The following is a 19485-nucleotide window of genomic DNA, read 5'->3' as shown; positions in this document are numbered from 1 at the left end:
GGAAGATCCATCCCAAATATATATATCAACTACGCTCACCGTAGGGGTGCAGACTCCGGATGGGCTCCTTCAGCCCAAGCGCTATAATAAGCCAGATCCAGGCATAAGTAAATAAAATTTATTGCGGCGTGCAGCCCGATCCCATAATAATAACCTCACAATCAGACTCTCGGCCTCACTCAGTCACCACTCTCTCTAGTCTCTCGGGCTCACAATGTCATGAAACTAGCCCAAAATGATGATATGGTGTATCAATGAATAATAACAGAGACTGAGATATGATATGCAAGTGATAGATGTGACTGAGTACAAAATTTATAAATTTAAACAATAATTCAACAATAATACGACCCACGTGAGTCCGAAAATATATCGGTGTGTAGCCTAAACATGATCTTTAATATGAGTCTCAGCTCAATTTATCTAATATGTGGAGGATATGCGAATAATGTCATTTATTTAATTATGCAACTCCAAGGAATCAATTTAAGTCACAATTTTCATGATGCGCGTCCACACGCCCATCACCTAGTATGTGCGTCATCTCCAAATAATTCATACAATACGAAATTCAGGGATTTATAACCTCAAAATCAAGTTTAGAAGTGTTATTTACCTCAACCTTTAAACTCCAAAAATACTACAATGCTCCAATTGATTAAAATGTTCAAATATCACCCACAATTCAATACCTACCATTAGATATCCCAACTACATCAAAATAAATACGAAAAGATTCATAAATTATCCAATAGGCTCACCCATTAGCCTATTCAATTCCATTCTTATCATTTAACACTCATTTGGAGTCATTAATAATACTATGTTAATTATCCAACATCATTAAGTCATTATTCATTGTCTTCTCCAACAAAACCATATGTTCAAGAACACCCATTTCAAGAATTAGTGTTGTATCTTGTCCAAATGGTGATTCCCTATTCAATTCGTTCATCAATTAAGTTATCAAGTCTATTGGAATTATTAGAAACTCAAAACAATTTCTTTTATATCAATTCATCACTATTCATCTTTTTCTTTGCCCAAAATATCATTTTCAAGACCCTCCCTTAGGGTTCATACAATATCCCATTACAACTTCAAATAAAACTCATAAACATGCTACCCATACTCCAATATGACATTCAAGTGAAGGGATTACCTCTTGGTGGAAGAATATAACTTTTCCTCTTTTTGGTGTTCTTGAAGATTTAACCCATTTCCTATGGATTTGATCCATAATAATGTTAGTGTTATCACTAAATGGTGTTATATAATCATTCTTGTACCAAGATAACTTACCTTGAAGTGTATTCATGATGGAAGAGCTCCTCCTTCTTTCTAGAAATCCATTCCAAGATGAAGAACTAACACATTCTCTCTCTAAACCCATATTTTCAGCTCCTTAAAATGACCCTTGAAGCTACTGGATTTGCCTACGCAGTGGTGCGTAGGCTACACAAGACTAGCGTAGCTGTTCTTCTACCCTTTAGTAAAAAGGTCATAACTTCTTGTAGAAAACTCCAAATGACAAACGGTTTAAAATAGTAGAAACTAGACACATAGAACTTTCATTTGATAGGTTATACACCATATAACTCTTCATATCGTGATATATATGATCGTTTGAAGTTAGGTCTTGTGCGAACTCACTTGAAACTTTATCCCATTATATAATTTTCAACTTGACTTAGCCTTAGGGCTCTTCTTAGGCCATAAACCATTCTTAATGCACCTCATACATATATTATCATGATCAATTGATATCATTCAAATTATCAGTCTTGTTCATACCCGAATTAATATAATTAGCACCCCGCCAATCTTCTTAATGGTCTTAAAACTCTTCGAAATTTTTTGGGGTGTTACAATCTATTAGATTTGAAAAAAATAGTTTTGTCTTTTTTTTTTTTTTTTTGTGAAAAATAATTGGGTAAGTATATAAGAAAGGAAAAAGAAACAGAGAAAAGAAATAGACGAAAAAGGAAAATGGAATTGAAAAGGGAGGGAAAAAATTAGAGAAAATATTTGTAGAATTTGATTTCGTTTTTTTGTGGATATATTTGATTTTACCCATTTTCTTTTAATTTCTTTCATTTTGTGTTGTTATTATCTTTATATTGGGGAGGTCTAGAAGACTAGAAACACATAACTGATGGAAAATTAGAAAGAGGTTTTAAAACTAATTTGTTGGATAAAAGATGGATTAAAATTTGAAATTTAATCTATTGGGGTTGGAAAACTGTATGAATCTTTAACATATTCGAATATTAGTATAAGGATTATTTTGTATGTCGAATAAAGTTTTTAACAACCGCGCGAAGCGCGAGCAAATTTACTAGTTTATTAATAATTGTAGTAAATACATAACAGAAGAGTCACATAAGCTCTCTGCACCTACTAAGAATGGAACAAGCTCCATTCTATACATCAAGTAGGATTTCAAGTAAGCTCTCAAAAAAATCAAACACTCAGAACCTCTTCTATACAATATGAACACCCATTAAAGGACATCAAATTATAGATCCTATACAAGTTTTTATCTATCCAAGAGGAGCTTTTATGAGTCTTCCACCTAAATGAAGGGTATTGAATTCTATCAATATGTAACTCTCCTCTAGCCTCCCTAGACATATATAGAGACTCAGAAAAGAAAGTAGTTTCAGAGCATTCAAGACCATAGTTAGCCAAAGTATTTGCCACTTTGTTTCCTTCTCTATAGTAGTGTGTGATAGACCAACTCTCTATATGTCATGACCCAAAATCCTAACCTGTCGTGATGGTGCCTATCTCGATACTAGGCAAGCCGACAACCTCAATAAACCACAATTTCTTTTAATTTTGAAAATATAATATTTAAATACAATCCACAAGTCTCGCAAATATCGATACAAACACTCCCAAAACCTGGTGTCACTGAGTACATGAGCATCTATACATTACAAGTCTGAAAAATGTGGTCTATAATAATCTGAGACTAAATACAATAAACAAAAGGATAGGAAAGGAGAGACAAGGTCTGCGAAACATGGCAGCTACCTCTGAATCTCCAGAAAATTGACTGTGTGAAAGAATCAACACTCACTGTATCCGGGATCATTTGGATATGCACACGAAGTGCAGGGTGTAGTATGAGTACAACCAACTCAGTATGTAACAATAATAAATAAAGAACTAAAAGTAGTGACAAGCTTCTCAGCTAAGTCCAAATACAGTACTTTCCGATATAAAAGAGTAGGCATGCTCTCAAGTTCAACATTTAAGATTTCACTAAAATTTCATATCAAGTTTGACCAAAACAAAAAATAATGTTTTTCCGAAATTTCAAAAAATAGTGATATATGATAGCTGAAATGCAACAAGTAGTGATATCAATGCATGCTCTCACAGTAACAGTCACCCAGTCCTCCCATTCACTCCAACCTCACAGTCACTCTTTCCTCACAGTCGCTCATTCCTTACAGTCGTTCATCACTCCGCACTCGGCACTCGCACTCGACACTCGCACTCAGTAGGTACCTACGCTCACTAGGGGTGTGTACAGACTCCGGAGGGGCTCCTTTATCCCAAGCACTATATCAAGCCAATCATGGCATAAATCAAAGACACATGTTGCGGCGTGCAGCCCGATCCATAAATATCCTCATAATTAGGCCCTCGGCCTCACTCAGTCATCAACCTCTCCAGTCTCTCGGGCTCTCAGAAATCATGATAAGCAGCCCAACAACAATGATATGATACATCAATAATGAATAAGAGAGATCGAGCTAAAAATGTTCAAATAGAGTTGTGACCGAGTGCAAAACAGCAATTTAGCAAATAATTTCATAAGTACACGACCTCTGTGGGTCCCAACAGTGTAAACATATGATTTAAACATGATTCATAGATCAATTTCTCTAATACGGGGAAAAATATACGGATATCAACAGATTTTTCAACTACACAGTTCCATGGAATGACCAAGTTATAATTCCTATGGTGCACGCCCACACGCCCATCACCTAGCATGTGTTTCACCTCAAAATCAATCACATAATACATATTTCGAGGTTTCATACCCTCAGGACCAAATTTAGAATTGTTACTTACCTCAAGCCATATAATTCTTTATCCTGCAATGTCTTTTCCTCGTGAATTGGCCTCCAAATGCCTCGAATCTAGCCACAAATAATTTGATTCAGTCAATAAAATTTATTGAAATTAATTTCATAAGAAAATACTAATTTTCCAACAAAATCTGAAATTTTAGCTCAAAAATCTCGGAACTCGACAAAAGTTACAAAACCTGAAAGCCCATTCAACCACGAGTCTAACCATACCAATTTTACCAAAATCCGACCTCAACTCGACCCTCAAATCTTTAATTTAAACCAAAAAGGTTTTATAAATTTTCCAACTTAATTTACCCATTTAATGATAAAAACAACCATGAATTTAGGTAATTTAACCAATATTGAGTTAAGAATACTTATCCCATTGTTTTCTCTGAAAATCTCCCAAAAATCGCCTCAATTCAAGCTCCAAATCGGTAAAAATGGAAAATGGGATTCTCTGCCCAGTCATTTTCTCTACGCGATCGCGGACAAACACACGCGATCGCGAAGCACAATTTTCCACTGCCTAGAAAAGACCCTATGCGATCGCGGTTGTCTTCATGCGATCGCAATGCACAAGATCCCAGCTCTACGCGATCGCATAGAGCAAATGCGTGGCCCAGCTTCCTCTCAAGTTCCCCTATGCGAACGCGGCCTCTCCCACGCATTCGCGTAGCACAGACTAGCCCAACCTAAGCGATCCTCACACGATCGCAAAGAACAAAATCAACACTGCCTCAACAAGCCTACGTGATCGCGAGTGCCTTCACGTAATCGCACTGAACAAATCTCACCTCTGCTCAAACAAGCCTATGCGATCGCGGACCTTCTCATACGATCACATAGAAGGAAATTAGTGACAGAAAACAAGCATTCTTCAGCAGTTTACCAAGTCTAAAATTCGATTCGTTAAGCATCCGAAACTCACCCGAGGCCCCCGGGACCTCAACTTAATATACCAACAAGTCCTAAAATATCATACAAACTTAATCGAGCCTTTAAATTACATCAAACAATGCTAAAAATACAAATCATCCCCCAATTCAAGCCTAATGAACTTTGAAACTTCCATTTACTACAAACGACGCCGGAACCTATCAAATCAAGTCCGATTGATCTAAAATTTTGCACACAGGTCATAAATGACATAATGGACCTATTAAATTTTCAGAATTGAATTTCTACCCCGATATCAAAAAGTCAACCCCCGGGTCAAATTTTCCAAAAATTTAACTTTCGCCATTTCAAGTCTAATTCCACTACGGATCTCCAAATAATTTTTCGGACACGCTCCTAAGTTCAAAATTACCATACAGAGCTACTGGAATTATCAGAATTAAATTTTGAGGTCATTTAGAAATAAGTCAATATCCGGTCAACTTTTCCAACTTAAGTTTTCAACTAAGAGACTAAGTGTCTCATTTCACTCCGAAATCCTTCCGAACCCGAACCAACTAACTCAGTAAGTCATAAAATAACTGTAAAGCATAAATTGAGTAGTAAATGGGGGAACAAGGTTATAATTCTCAAAACGACCGGCCGAGTCGTTACATTCTCCCCCCCTTAAACAAACGTTCGTCCTCGAACGGGTTTAGAATCATACCTGGAGTCTCAAATAGGTGTGGATATTTGCTTCACATCTCCTGCTCTATATCCCAAGTAGCTTCTCTGACTGGCTGGCCTCTCCACTGTACCTTCACTGATGCTATGTTCTTTGACCTCAACTTTCGAACCTTCCGGTCTAAAATAGCCACCGACTCCATATCATAAGTCAAATTACCGTCCAACTGCACTGTTCTAAAATTCAGAATATGAGACGGATCCCCGACATACTTTCGAAGCATGGACACATGGAACACTGGATGAACACTTGATAGACTAGGTGGCAAGGCAAGTTCATAAGCCACCTCTCCAATTTTCTTAAGTATCTCAAAAGGCCCAATATACCGAGGGCTCAACTTGCCCTTCTTCCCGAACCTCAACACACCCTTCATGTGTGAAATCTTGAGCAGAACCTTCTCCCCAATCATGTAAGCAACATCACGGACCTTCCCGTCGGCATAACTCTTATGTCTAGACTGCGCCATGCGAAGTCGCTCCTGAATCAATTTAACCTTCTCCAAAGCATCCTGAACCAAATCAGTACCCAATAGTCTAGTCTCACAAGGCTCAAACCAACCCACTGGAGACCGACACCGTCTCCCATATAAAGCCTCATACAGAGCCATCTGAATTCTCGATTGGTAGCTGTTATTGTAAGAAAACTCTGCCAGTGGCGGAAATTGATCCCAAGAACCTCCAAAGTCAATGACATAAGTGCGTAGCATATCTTCTAATATCTGAATAGTGCGCTTGGATTACCGTCCGTCTAAGGGTGAAATATTGTAATCAACTGAACCTGTGTGCCCAATTCTCGTTGTACTGCTCTCCAAAACTGTGAGGTAAACTGCGTGCCTCGATCTTAAATGATAGACACTGGCACACCGTGTAGGTGAATAATCTTGCGGATATAAATTTCAGCCAACCGTTCCGAAGAATAAGTAGTACCAACTTGAATAAAATGCGCGGACTTGGTCAATCGATTCACAATCACCCAAACAACATCAAACTTCCTCAGAGTCCATGGGAGCCCAACTACGAAGTCCATGGTAATACACTCCCACTTCCACTCTAGAATTTCAAGTCTCTGAAGTAATCCGCCAGGTCTCTGATGTTCGTACTTCACCTGTTGAAAATTTAAACACCGAGCTACAAACCTAACTATATATTTCTTCATTTTCCTCCACTAATAATGTTGTCTCAAGTCCTGATACATCTTTGCGGCACCTGGATGAATGGAGTACCGCGAACTGTGAGCTTTCTGGAGAATCAACTTACGCAATTCATCTACATTAGGCACACATAGCTTGCCCTGCATCCGTAATACACCGTCATTCACAATAGTGACTTCCGAAGCATCACCGTGCTGAACCATGTCCTTAAGGACAAGCAAATGGGGATCATCATACTGGCTCGCTCTGATACCAACTTGTCACGACCTAAAATCCTAATCTATCGTGATGACACCTATCTCGATACTAGGCAAGCCGACAACCTCAATAAACCATAATTTCTTTTAAGTTTGAAAATATAATATTTAAAACCAATCCACAAGTCTCGCAAATATCAATACAAACACTCCCAAAACCTGGTGTCACTGAGTACATGGGCATCTAGACATTAAAAGTCTGGAAAACGTGGTCTATAATAATATGAGACCAAATACAATAAACAAAAGGATAGGGAAGGAGAGACAAGGTCTGCAAAATATGGCAGCTACCTCTGAATCTCTAGAAAAATGACTGTGTAAAAGAATCAACACCCACTGTATCCGGGATCACCTGGATCTACACACGAAGTGCAAGGTGTAGTATGAGTACAACCAACTCAGTAAGTAACAATAATAAATAAAGAACTGAAAGTAGTGACGAGCTTCTCAGCTAAGTCCAAATACAGGCATGGTCTCAAGTTCAACATTTAAGATTTCACTGAAATTTCATATCAAGTTTGACCGAACCAGAAAATAATGTTTTTCTGAAATTTCCAAAAATAGTGATATATGACAGCTGAAATGCAGCAAATAATAATATCAATGCATCCTCTCAGAGTAACAGTTACTCAATTCACTCTTTCCTCACAATCACTCTTTCCTCACAGTCGCTCATTCCTCATAGTCGCTCATCACTCGGCACTCGACACTCGCACTCAGTAGGTACCTTCGCTCACTAAGGGTGTGTACAGACTCCGGAGGGGATCCTTCAGCCCAAGCGCTATATCAAGACAATCATGACATAAATCAATGAAATATGCTGCGGCGTGCAGCCCGATCCATAATAATTAGGCCCTCGGTTTCACTCAGTCATCAACCTCTCCAGTCTCTCGGGCTCTCAGAAATCATGATAAGCAGCCCAACAACAATGATATGATGCATCAATAATGAATAAGAGAGACAGAGGTAAAAATGTGTAAATAAAGCTATGACTGAGTGCAAAACAACAATTTAGTAAATAATTTCACAACACACGACCTCTGTGGGTCCCAACAGTGTAAACATATAATTTAAACATGATTCATAGATCAATTTCTATAATACGGGAAAAAATATACGGATATCAACAGATTTTTCAACTACACAGTTCCATGGAATTGACCAAGTCATAATTCCTATGATGCACGCCCACACGCCTATCACCTAGCCTGTGCGTCACCTCAAAACCAATCACATAATACATATTCCGGGGTTTTATACCCTCAGGACCAAATTTAGAACTGTTACTTATCTCAAGCCGTGTAATTGTTTATCCTGCAATGTCTTTTCCTCCTGAATTGGCCTCCAAACGCCTCGAATCTAGGCAAAAATAATTCTATTCAGTCAATAAAATTATTGGAATTAATTCCAAAGAAAATATTAATTTTCCAACAAAATTCGAAATTTTAGCTCAAAAATCGCCTGTAGGGCCCACGTCTCGGAACCTGACAAAAGTTATAAAACCCGAAAGCCCATTCAACCACGAGTTTAACCATATCAATTTTACCAAAATCCGACCTCAACTCGACCCTCAATTCGAGCTCCGAATCGGTAAAAATGGAGTCCCATTTTCAGAACTTAAACTCTCTGCCCAGTCATTTGCTTTACGCGATTGCGGACAAACACATACGATCGTGAAGCACAATTTTTCATTGCCCAGAAAAGACCTTACGTGATCGCGGTTGTCTTCACGCGATCGCGATGCACAAGATCCCAGCTCTACGTGATCGCATCCCTCTTCACGCGATCGCATAGAGAAAACACATGGCCCAGCTTCCTCTCAAGTTCTCCTATGCGAACACGGCCTATCCCACGCGTTCGCATAGCACAGACTAGCCCAACATACGCGATCGCGGTTGACCATACACGACCGCGAAGAACAAAATCAACACTGCCTTCACGCGATCGCACTGAACAAATCTCACATCTGCTCAAACAATCCTATGCAATCGCGGACCTTCTCACGCGATCGCATAGAAGGAAACCAGTGACAAAAAACCAGCATTCTTCAGTAGTTTACCAAGTCCACATTTCGATCCGTTAAGCATCCGAAACTCACCCGAGGCCCCCGGGACCTCATCCAAATATACCAACAAGTCCTAAAACATCATACGAACTTAGTCGAGCTTTTAAATCACATCAAACAATGCTAAAAACACGAATCATACCCCAATTCAAGCCTAATGAACTTTGAACTTCTAATTTTTACAAACGGCACCGGAACCTACCAAATCAAGTCCGATTGACCTAAAATTTTGCACATAAGTCATAAATGACATAATGGACCTATTAAAATTTTTAGAATCGAATTCTGACCCCAATATCAAAAAGTCAACCCCCGGTCAATTTTTTTAAAAATTTGACTTTCGCCATTTCAAGCTTAATTCCACTACGAACCTCCAAATAATTTTTCCGACACGCTTCTAAGTACAAAATCACCATACGGAGCTACTGAAATTATCAGAATTAAATTCCGAGATCATTTACGTATAAGTCAATATTTGATCAACTTACCCAACTTAAGTTTTCAACTAAGAGACTAAGTGTCTCATTTCACTCCGAAATCCTTCCGGACCCGAACCAACTAACTCGGTGAGTCATAAAATAACTGTAAAGCATAAATTGAGCAGTAAATAAGTGAACAGAGTTATAATTCTCAAAACGACCATCCGAGTCGTTACACCATATGTGAAAGAAACCATTGTATGTCTTAGATAGTATCCAAAATATTCTAAGGAGGATCGCTGTTCTTGGAAATCCAATCAGTAAGTAGCTTAGAGTCACACTCAATATCTAGATTTTTTATGCCAGCCACATTACGCCATTGAATTCTAAATTTGAGGGTCGTAGCTTCAGCTTTATTATTGGTCATGTTGCCAAAAGCAATAGCATAAGCTTTCATTAGATGCCCTCTATCATTTCTGATAATATTACCTCGTGCACTAAGACCTGGATTACTTTTGGAGCACCCATCAAAGTTGAGTTTCATGAATCCAGTTTGAGGAAAGTTCCATTTGACAGCCACAAAAGTAACGTGATCTCTAGCCATTTCTATGATCTCTTGAAAAGTCTTCCAATTTAAAAGAGGTGAAATCTTTGGAAATTGTTTACGAGATATAATGATAAGTTGATCACAAATTTGGAGAATAATTAGGTGAGATTGCATACTTACATTGTCAAACCTTCTCTTGCAACTACCCTTCCAAATATTCCAAATAATAATACCAGGGAGGATTTGTAGAGCCATCTTCTGATAATCATTTTTTCCTTTGGTCATCCACCAAGTAATAAGAGCTGCCTCAGACAATGATATTGTTGACGAATCCCAAAGGCCTGGTTAAAATATTTCCATACCCTCTAGCTAACCATACTGTTAAGAAACAAATGTTCCTCATCTTCTTGGTGATGAATAGTGCAATAGGACCATTTAGAGGGTAGGTGAATACCAAATCTTCCCATATTTTGATCAACAGGAAGTACACTGAAAACTAAGTTTAAAGGAGATTTTTTTTAGGAAGTACTTCCTCCATTCCAATTTATGTGTGAGTGTTCACTGAAAACTAAGTTTAAAGGAGATTTTTCTTTTTAAACTTGTAGTCTAAAATGCTTATAGATATTTTATGGCTATAAATTATCGTATTAAGGGTAAACAAAAAAAATAATATAAAATTATAACTAAATATAGAATGTGTCATGTAGTAGACTAAAAGAGAAAAAGTGTCTCATAAATGTGAGGGAGAAATAGTACTTTTGTATAGTTTCATTTAGATATTTTAAAATTTTATTTTCTGATTGAGCTAGAAAAATCAAACGTTTTGACTCTAATATGTCAAAATTTATCATTTTTTTACATGAAAAAGGTATATCAATGATAAAGGAAGAAAAATGTAAAATAGCGATAAGTAATTAGCTGAATAAAGAAATAATTTCTCTGTTTCAATTTACTTGAACCTTTTCAGGGTATAAGTGTCAAATTGACAAAATCTCGATGTGAATTTGGACATAAATTCTTTAATTTTTTTGAAATAAAATTTACATATTTAAAAACTACATAAAAAGTTTCACAAGTCATAATAGTTAATAATTTAAAATACTAAAGGCGTAATGGTTTCCTGGCCACTTAAAGTTGTAGGGCTTTTAAAAGCCGATACATGAACTTTAATCTTTCCTATTTGAACACTCAAACTCATAATTCCCTTAACTAATAAACACATCTGACCCTTAAACCTACACACGTGTATTATACATACACAAACGTGTCCATCCAGTCAGCAAATGACCAATGGATTTGTTACACGTCAAGGGCGCGAAAACAAAATCCAACTGATCGGGGTCCCCCCCTCTTTTATTCAATAGACCAACCAAAAAATACTCATTTCGTCTTTTACCCCTCTGTAACCAAACCCTCCCCTGTTAAACCTAGGTTAGTAATGGCTTGAAAAATCAGCCACCCCCTTCCAAAATCGATCATAATCACTTACCATTATATTATTTTCGTTTATTATTTATTAATCTCGTTCTGATCGAGCTTCGTTTGGTATGTGCTTTCGATTCCAGTCACGTTATAGGATCTGAAGGTTAGTTTGTCTCTTTTGATGCCATTTTATCTTGTCATATGTTTTCTTATGTAATATTGTGTGATAGTCAGCTATATTTTGTCTGCATGCACAAATTATTTATTATTTGGGATTTTAAATTAGGATTTTGGGGGAAAACAGTCGAATCTTCACTTTACTTTAGGGATTTTGTCTCTTTTGATGTCATTTTCTCTTTTGTCATCTAATTTCTTATGAAATAATGTATGATAGTCAAAGCTATTTTTTGTCTGCATGTACAAAATGTCGGATTTTAAATTAGGAGTTTTGGGGAAAACAGTCGAATCTTCACTTTACTTTAGATCCTTTTATCTTTTTCATGACTGATATGGCATTTAGGGTTAAAAAATTAGGGCTTTTTGCATATAAAAATACTCATGTCTCCCATTATTATAAAGTTTATGGCTTTTTAGGGTTAAAGTGTATCTAACTTGGCCTTTTTTTTATAGGGTGGTTAGTGGCTGACCCAGTTATGAGGTATGTAAAAGGACAAATTTGGCCAGTTATTCTTCAGGCTAATATTAATGAATTACATATAATTCATTTTAATGAGTGGGCTAAGGATATGGGTTACTTAACAATAGATAAATATGCATATAAAATTAACAAAAAAGGAGAATTTCGATTTCTGAAATATGATGCTGATGTTTTAGCTTTGTGTAAAGACCTTAAGGATGGAGATTTTATTGATGTGTATCTATATCACACAATTAATACACCATGTATTGATTTGGACCTAGATGAAATATTGAGTATTGGAGGTATAAATGTGGACCCTACTGATATTCAACCATGTGGATTTAATGAAATGCCACATGGGCAAACAAGTGATGTTAATGCTAGAGCAACACATTCACCTAACAATGATATAAATAGGGGTGATAACACTCATGGGAAGGGTAAAGAGAGGGTTGCTGATATAGAAGATGATATAGAAGAGGATACAGAAGAGTCTAGTGAAGAAGAAAGTGAGTTCTACAACTTTCATTTAGCAACTGATTATGAGGGTGATGAGGGAAGTTCTGAGAGTGAGAATGGTGATTATGAGGCTATTTCTGATAATGATGATGATGATACAAATGAGTCATTATATGGTGCTGATGAGGATATTCTCGGAGAGACAAGTGATCTAGAACCTAAAGTTGTTGTTGCTAGACAGCTAAAGTGAACGAAAAGAGTAGTAAATTAAGATATAGTGAAGTTAATATTGATGAGATCTAGGTAGTGAGGATACAGATGATGAAGTAGTTGAAGAAGATGGGGTACATAACCCTCAATCAAGAAGATACAGCAGCAGGGTATACTTTGATCCTGCTTGAAAGAAAATTTGTTTCCAGTTGGAAATAGTTTTTGAAAGTGTAAACAGTTCAAAACTGCTTTGCAAGATTATGATGTACAAAGAAGAGTTCAAATTATGTTGAGGCCTAATGAGCAACATAGGGTTAGGGAAAAATATATGAACTCAACAAGATGCAGATGGTATACTTTGGGAAGCTTGGAGGGACACCCAGTGAATTTCATTGTCAGCAGCTACTATCATGTTCATAAGTGTTTTAGAGCAACCAGAAACAAGATGGCTAATACAACATGGATAGCTAAATATTTCAAGGACACGATTATCAACCAACCTGACATAAAGCTTAGGAAGTTGCAGGATTAGATTAGGATAAAGTATGGTGTGTATGTGGGAAAATTCATCTGTGCCAGGGCTAAACATCAGGTCATGGGTAAGTATCTGGGTGATTACAAGCATGAGTTTGCTAAAATATATGATTATGTTGACATGCTGAGGTCTACAAACCCTAGCAACACTGTTGTTGTGAGGACTTCAAAGGAGACAATACCTAGTAAAGAGGTGTTTGTGGGGATGTACATCTGTCTACATGCTTGCAAAGTAGGTTGGTTGGAAGGATGTAAAAATATTATTGGCTTTGATGGAGCATTTCTGAAGGGTATATATAAAGGTGAGCTACTATCATGTATTGGTAAAGTTGGTAACAACCAAATATACCATGTTGCCTGGGCAGTGGTTGAAAAGGAGACAAAGAATATATGGTCATGGTTTTTTAGGTGCCTGATGCATGATTCACAGCTCACAGAATCCCAAGGTGAAGGGCTGACCATCATTTCTGATATGCAAAATGTATATATTTCTTTTTATTCTTCCTGTAATTACTTTATACTTCCTCTGTTTTAATTTATGTGAACCTATTTCCTTTTTAGTTCGTACCAAAAAGAATGACCTCTTTCCTTATTTGGAAATAATTTACCTTTATGCAATGATTTATAGCCACACAAAATATATGTGATTCATTTTATACCACAAGTTCAAAAGTCTTCTCTCTTTTCTTAAACTCCATGCCCAGTTAAATGGGTTCACATAAATTGAAACGGAGGGAGTATATGTTTCTGATATTCTAACTAATTTTTCTTGTTGCTTAAGGGACTTGTTCAATCTGTGGATGAGTTGATGCCAAATTATGAGCACAGAATGTGTGCAAGACACATATGAAGCAAGTGGAAACAAAAGTGGAAAGGTGAGGAAAGAAGGAAGAAGTTCTGGGTATGTGCAAGAGCTTCATTTGAAGCATATATCAAGGCTAAGATAGATGAGTTGGCAGAATTGAGTGACAGTAAGGTCATTGAGGATTTACTGAGATACCCCAAACAATGTTGGTATAGAGCTTTCTTTAAAGATTGGAGTAAATGTGATTCTGTGGAGAATAATATGTGTGAGACTTTTAATGGTTGGATCCTATCTGTTAGGCACAAGTCTATCATAACCATGTTAGAAGAGATTAGAGTGAAGGTAATGGAGAGGATGACTACCATGAGAGAACTTGCAACACGGTGAATTTCTGATGTATCTCCTATGGCAATATGGTACATAGAGGAACAATCTCAATATGCAATTAGGCATGAATTTAAATGGAATGGGAACATTGGATATGAGATACAACATGGGGTTTACAAATATATTGTTGACTTTTTCAACAATACATGCACATGCAGATCATGGCGGCTCAAAGGAATACTTGCTCCCATGCAATATGTGCAATGTTTTTTAGGAGATTTGAGCATGTTAACTATGTTGTTCACTGGTATAGGAAAGAAACATACATAAAGGCTTTCAATTATTACATACAGTCAGTAACCAACATGGAGATGTGGCCATCAACTCAGAATCCCACTATTGAGCCTCCTGTAATTACTAAGATGCCTGTAAGACCTAAGAAAAATAGAAGAAAAGCTCAAGATGAACCTAAAAAGAAGTTTGGTAAGAGATCAAGGAAAGGGACACCAATGACATGCTCTCATTATAAGTCAGTAGGCCATAACAAGAAGGGGTGTCCTATCCTGGTAAATGATGAGATAATGCATTCATTTTGTTTCTACTTGTGACTTGTATTTTGTTTGTTTCTATAACTCATTTTTGAAAATTTCAGAAAGGACAAGGATCTGAAACTGCAAGTACCAGAAATGCTAATGCTACTCAAGGAACAACTGCTGCAAGTGGTTCTGGAACTGCTAGTACCAGAAAAAATCAACCATCTCAGGTTGCTCAAAGAACAACTCAACCATCAGCTACCGCAAGTGGTTCTGGAACTGCTGGTACAAGAAATACTCAAACATCTCAGGCTGCAAGTGGATCTAAAACTGCTGCTACCACAAATACTCAACTATCAGCTGTTGCAAGTGCATCTATAAGTATTCATTTTTTACTTTAGTTAAGTTGTATTAGGACCATCATTTTTATATTATTAGATAGTACTTTATCTTTTATCAGGATACTGAAAGTATGAGATTAAGAACTTATGAAGATAATCTATCTAGTGTTAGAGGAAGGCCAGGAGCTACTGGACTTCGAGGAAGACCAAGAACTGCTGGATTTGGTATTTTGGTTAGTGATTTAGGAACAATGATAGAAAGGGTAAGTGATTTGGATTTGGAGTTTTATTCAGATATTAGTAGTTTGGGTGCTAATTTGACTTTCTATGCAGTGTGGATCAAGAGTTATGGTACTTTCTGCTCCTACAAAAATAGTGGATGTTGGACAGGCTAATATTGATCATGGATATAGTGCATCTGGACTAAGGTGGCAAGGAAGAAATGCTATAACACAAAGGCAACTTCAACAACAGTTGAGGAGAAGACAAACTCAATCAAGCCTTAGCCAACCTCAAGTCCATTCCTCATCTCAACCACGCCAGTCTATATGTCCCAACTTGAGCCAATCTCAGCAAAACATTAATCAATCTCAACCATAATGATCTGCTGAATATTTATTTTTGTGATAGCTTAAGTCTGTTAGTTGTAGAACTTAATTTGTAGGTTAACTATGGATTTTTAAGTATGGCTTTTATTTTGGCACAATGTTTAAACTGTTTCTGCTACTAGAAAACTTTCAGTAGCTAATTTTGTCAACCAAGAAGGTTGATCGAACTTGATTGTTTATATATGTCTGCTTGTCTATGTCAAACATTGCTTTTCATTCCACAAAAATTCATCATACATTTTGTCATTATCATTGTACATAGGGTTATGAAGACAATTACAATGATTAGTGCTAACTAGACTAAGGTCTTATTTGTTTACACTTAATGGAGGTCTGAATCTTACTCATTCAGATCTCAGACATTAAGTGCATTTATTTTTAAAGTGTGAATCTTAATTATCCAGATCTTAATTATTAAGTGTATTTTTTTTTTACTTCACAACCACTTAATGAGTCTGAATAGGTCTGTATGATTAAGATCCATAATAGAGACTTAATTTTATTAAGATGTTATCATCCATATACATTATTAATTGTCGTCGCCTACCATTATCAACTACCACCATGCGACCACCATCATCCTCAATCATAGCCGCCGTCATAATCGACCACCACCACCCACCATCTGCACCACTCCCACCACCATCATTCTAAAACACAAACAATACTCATCAACCTCAACTAACACAACTAACCACCCCATCACCATCAACAACTATAACCGGCACTGCACATCATTATAAACTACCACCACCCACCACCACCTTCCTCAATTACAACTACCACCACCACCCGCCATTATTAACTATCACCACCACCATCCTCAATCATAATCGCCACCACTACTAATCACCACTAGCTACTACCCTGAACCACAACCATCAACCAAACCTACCACTAACCATCGCCTCTAATCGGTATTCACAAGCACCACTGTTAGCCATCACCACCAGCAACCATATTTTAAAAAAAAATATATTTATTGATAGAATATTAGATTAATTAGTATTCCATTTGAATTTTATATTTATTAATTTCCAAATAAAGATAAATTTTATACATTTAGATGTTAAAAATCAAACAGTCTTAATCATTTAGTTTTCAGATCTTAATACATATATTAATACTCAGATGTAGATTCAGATGTCTTAATCTTAATACACATCTTGATATTCAGATGTGTATTCAGATTCAGACGTGTTAATCTTAAAAAAAATAAATGAGGCCTAAGAAAGAAATTACAATGATTAGTGTTAATACAATAACTAAAGTTACAATGACTTCCCTATCTTCCTACGTTGTAGTCGATCTCTCTCTCTAATTCTTGATAACAGCCCTTAAATCACTTATTTACAGTGATCTGGAAGAGGTGTGTCAAACCACCTAAAAACATTATAAGAATTATTTCGACCATAATTTGAGCACCCATAAAACCTTCATCCTAGATTTGTTGGCTTTCAAGTGATGCAAAACTTAGCTTCAACTCTACAATGACAAAATATAGGACTTTGCATCATTTTCATGGTCTGAAAAAAGAATTTTTTTTTAAATAAAGCTTCAGATTTTAGAAAAATGGATGAATGGAGCTTCAGATTCTACATAATGAAGGGATAATGTATTTTACAAGGAATGAATAAGAACCCACTTAAATACACACCATTTTGGACCATTGGGCGTTGGGAAGAGGGCTCTCACACTCCTGTGCGTCGTGTTCCTCACGTAGCAGGCTGATTAGGACCAACTGACGTCACATGGGCATGGTCAACGGTCAAATGTGTTTATTAGTTAAGGGAATCATGAGTTCGAGTGTTCAAATAAAAAAGTTTAAAGTTCATGTATCGGTTTTCAAATGCCCTAGGTGTCTAAGTGACCAGGAAGCTATTCCCACCAATACTAAAAAGAAATATAATCAAATAAAACCTTATTTGACTCCACAAATAATAAAATATTTACTCTTTTTAAAACAGAGAAAATATTAAACTAATAGTGTAAAATTTTGAATTTTTGAATGTTATTGGATATGCATGAAAATGCAATGAATAAAACATTTTTCAAAATAAAAAAAGAATGTGATATAAATTGTACGGATGGTGTAGGATCGATGTAGTGGAATAAGGTGGGCCTAGTGAAAGGTAAACAGTGCCACGTAGATTTGTAATTAGCATAGTGCCAAATGGAGTCATTGACAAGAGGTGTGACGTATGAGGTGATTAATTTTCATTTTAATTAAGCATGGTTGGCTGCTATTAGCAAATATTCTACAGCTCCTATTACGTAGTAGCTTATTAGCTGCGCAATTGACTTTAATTAGGTTGGCTGCTAAATGCATTTTGTTATTAAATTAAATCACATTACGGATACACTTCAATTGTTAAAGACTTAAGGTGGCGTTTCGATCTACTTATGGTTTAAATTCCGTAAAAATTTGTATAATTTCTTAAGAAAACCTTTTGGATTAAAGTTGTGCTTGGAATGTTTGTGACAAATTTCTTCTATAAAATGAATAAATAAAAGTACTTTATATTTAGGCTGTTTCTATTCTATCCAAAATATATGTTTTTTAATCAACTGGCTCTGATTTAGGTGTGAGTGTTTACCCTCAAAATCGGATAACAATTGAATTTGTTAGTAGTTTTAAAAATATGCGGATTAATTTGACAATGAAAGGTAAATTAAAATGCGATTAAAATAAATAATGACAAAATAAGTGCAAACCACAAAAATCGGATAATTTCAATCTAGGGAGGTTGGATATCCTCAAGCTAGAAAAATGCTCAAATCGGTACCACCTCACAAAAAATGTAAGAGCCACAAGAACTAATAATGATGTATCGCTTATGAGTGTAAATTGTCACCTCCCCAATGAATTGCCAGACCTCCTTTATATATTAGGGGAGACCTACCTTTTAAGGTATTATTTTATTATTCTATAGAAGGCAAAAGTCCTTGATTTGCTAACCGTTGGTCCCTTTTTTGACGTGTTCCGTAATTTTCACCGTAATGACCGATTAGTTGCGAGAATTGCGGACCCTTGTCGGATAAGTTGGTAAAGCTTTCTTTGAGACCGTTAGAACTGGGATCGGTTACGTCTTCGATAAATTTGAAGGCAAATCTGGTGGTTTCGATGACTAATTTTGACAATGCTTCGGGTCCGATCTTTAATTACCATATTTCGATCCTGACTGATTGTGTTGGACTCTAGATCGAACTTCGAGCTCGACTTTACCCGATTACCATATTTCGACCCCGACCTACTATTTTGGATGCTCGATCGAACATCGAGCTCGGTTTTACCCATATACAGAGTCTCCTCGTATTTCAGAGAGTAGGTGACGAGAAACGATATGAGCTCCCGACAAAAGATAGTTGAAACATCTCGTCGGTCCAGTCTTCCTAGCATTAAATATGTGTCAGTTAATGGTCGGTCACTCCAGGATGTGAACCGTCGTT

The sequence above is a fragment of the Nicotiana tomentosiformis genome, chromosome 7 (genome assembly GCF_000390325.3).
Source record: "Nicotiana tomentosiformis chromosome 7, ASM39032v3, whole genome shotgun sequence".
Taxonomy (NCBI): domain Eukaryota; kingdom Viridiplantae; phylum Streptophyta; class Magnoliopsida; order Solanales; family Solanaceae; genus Nicotiana; species Nicotiana tomentosiformis.
Note: the sequence above shows the minus strand (reverse complement) of the source record.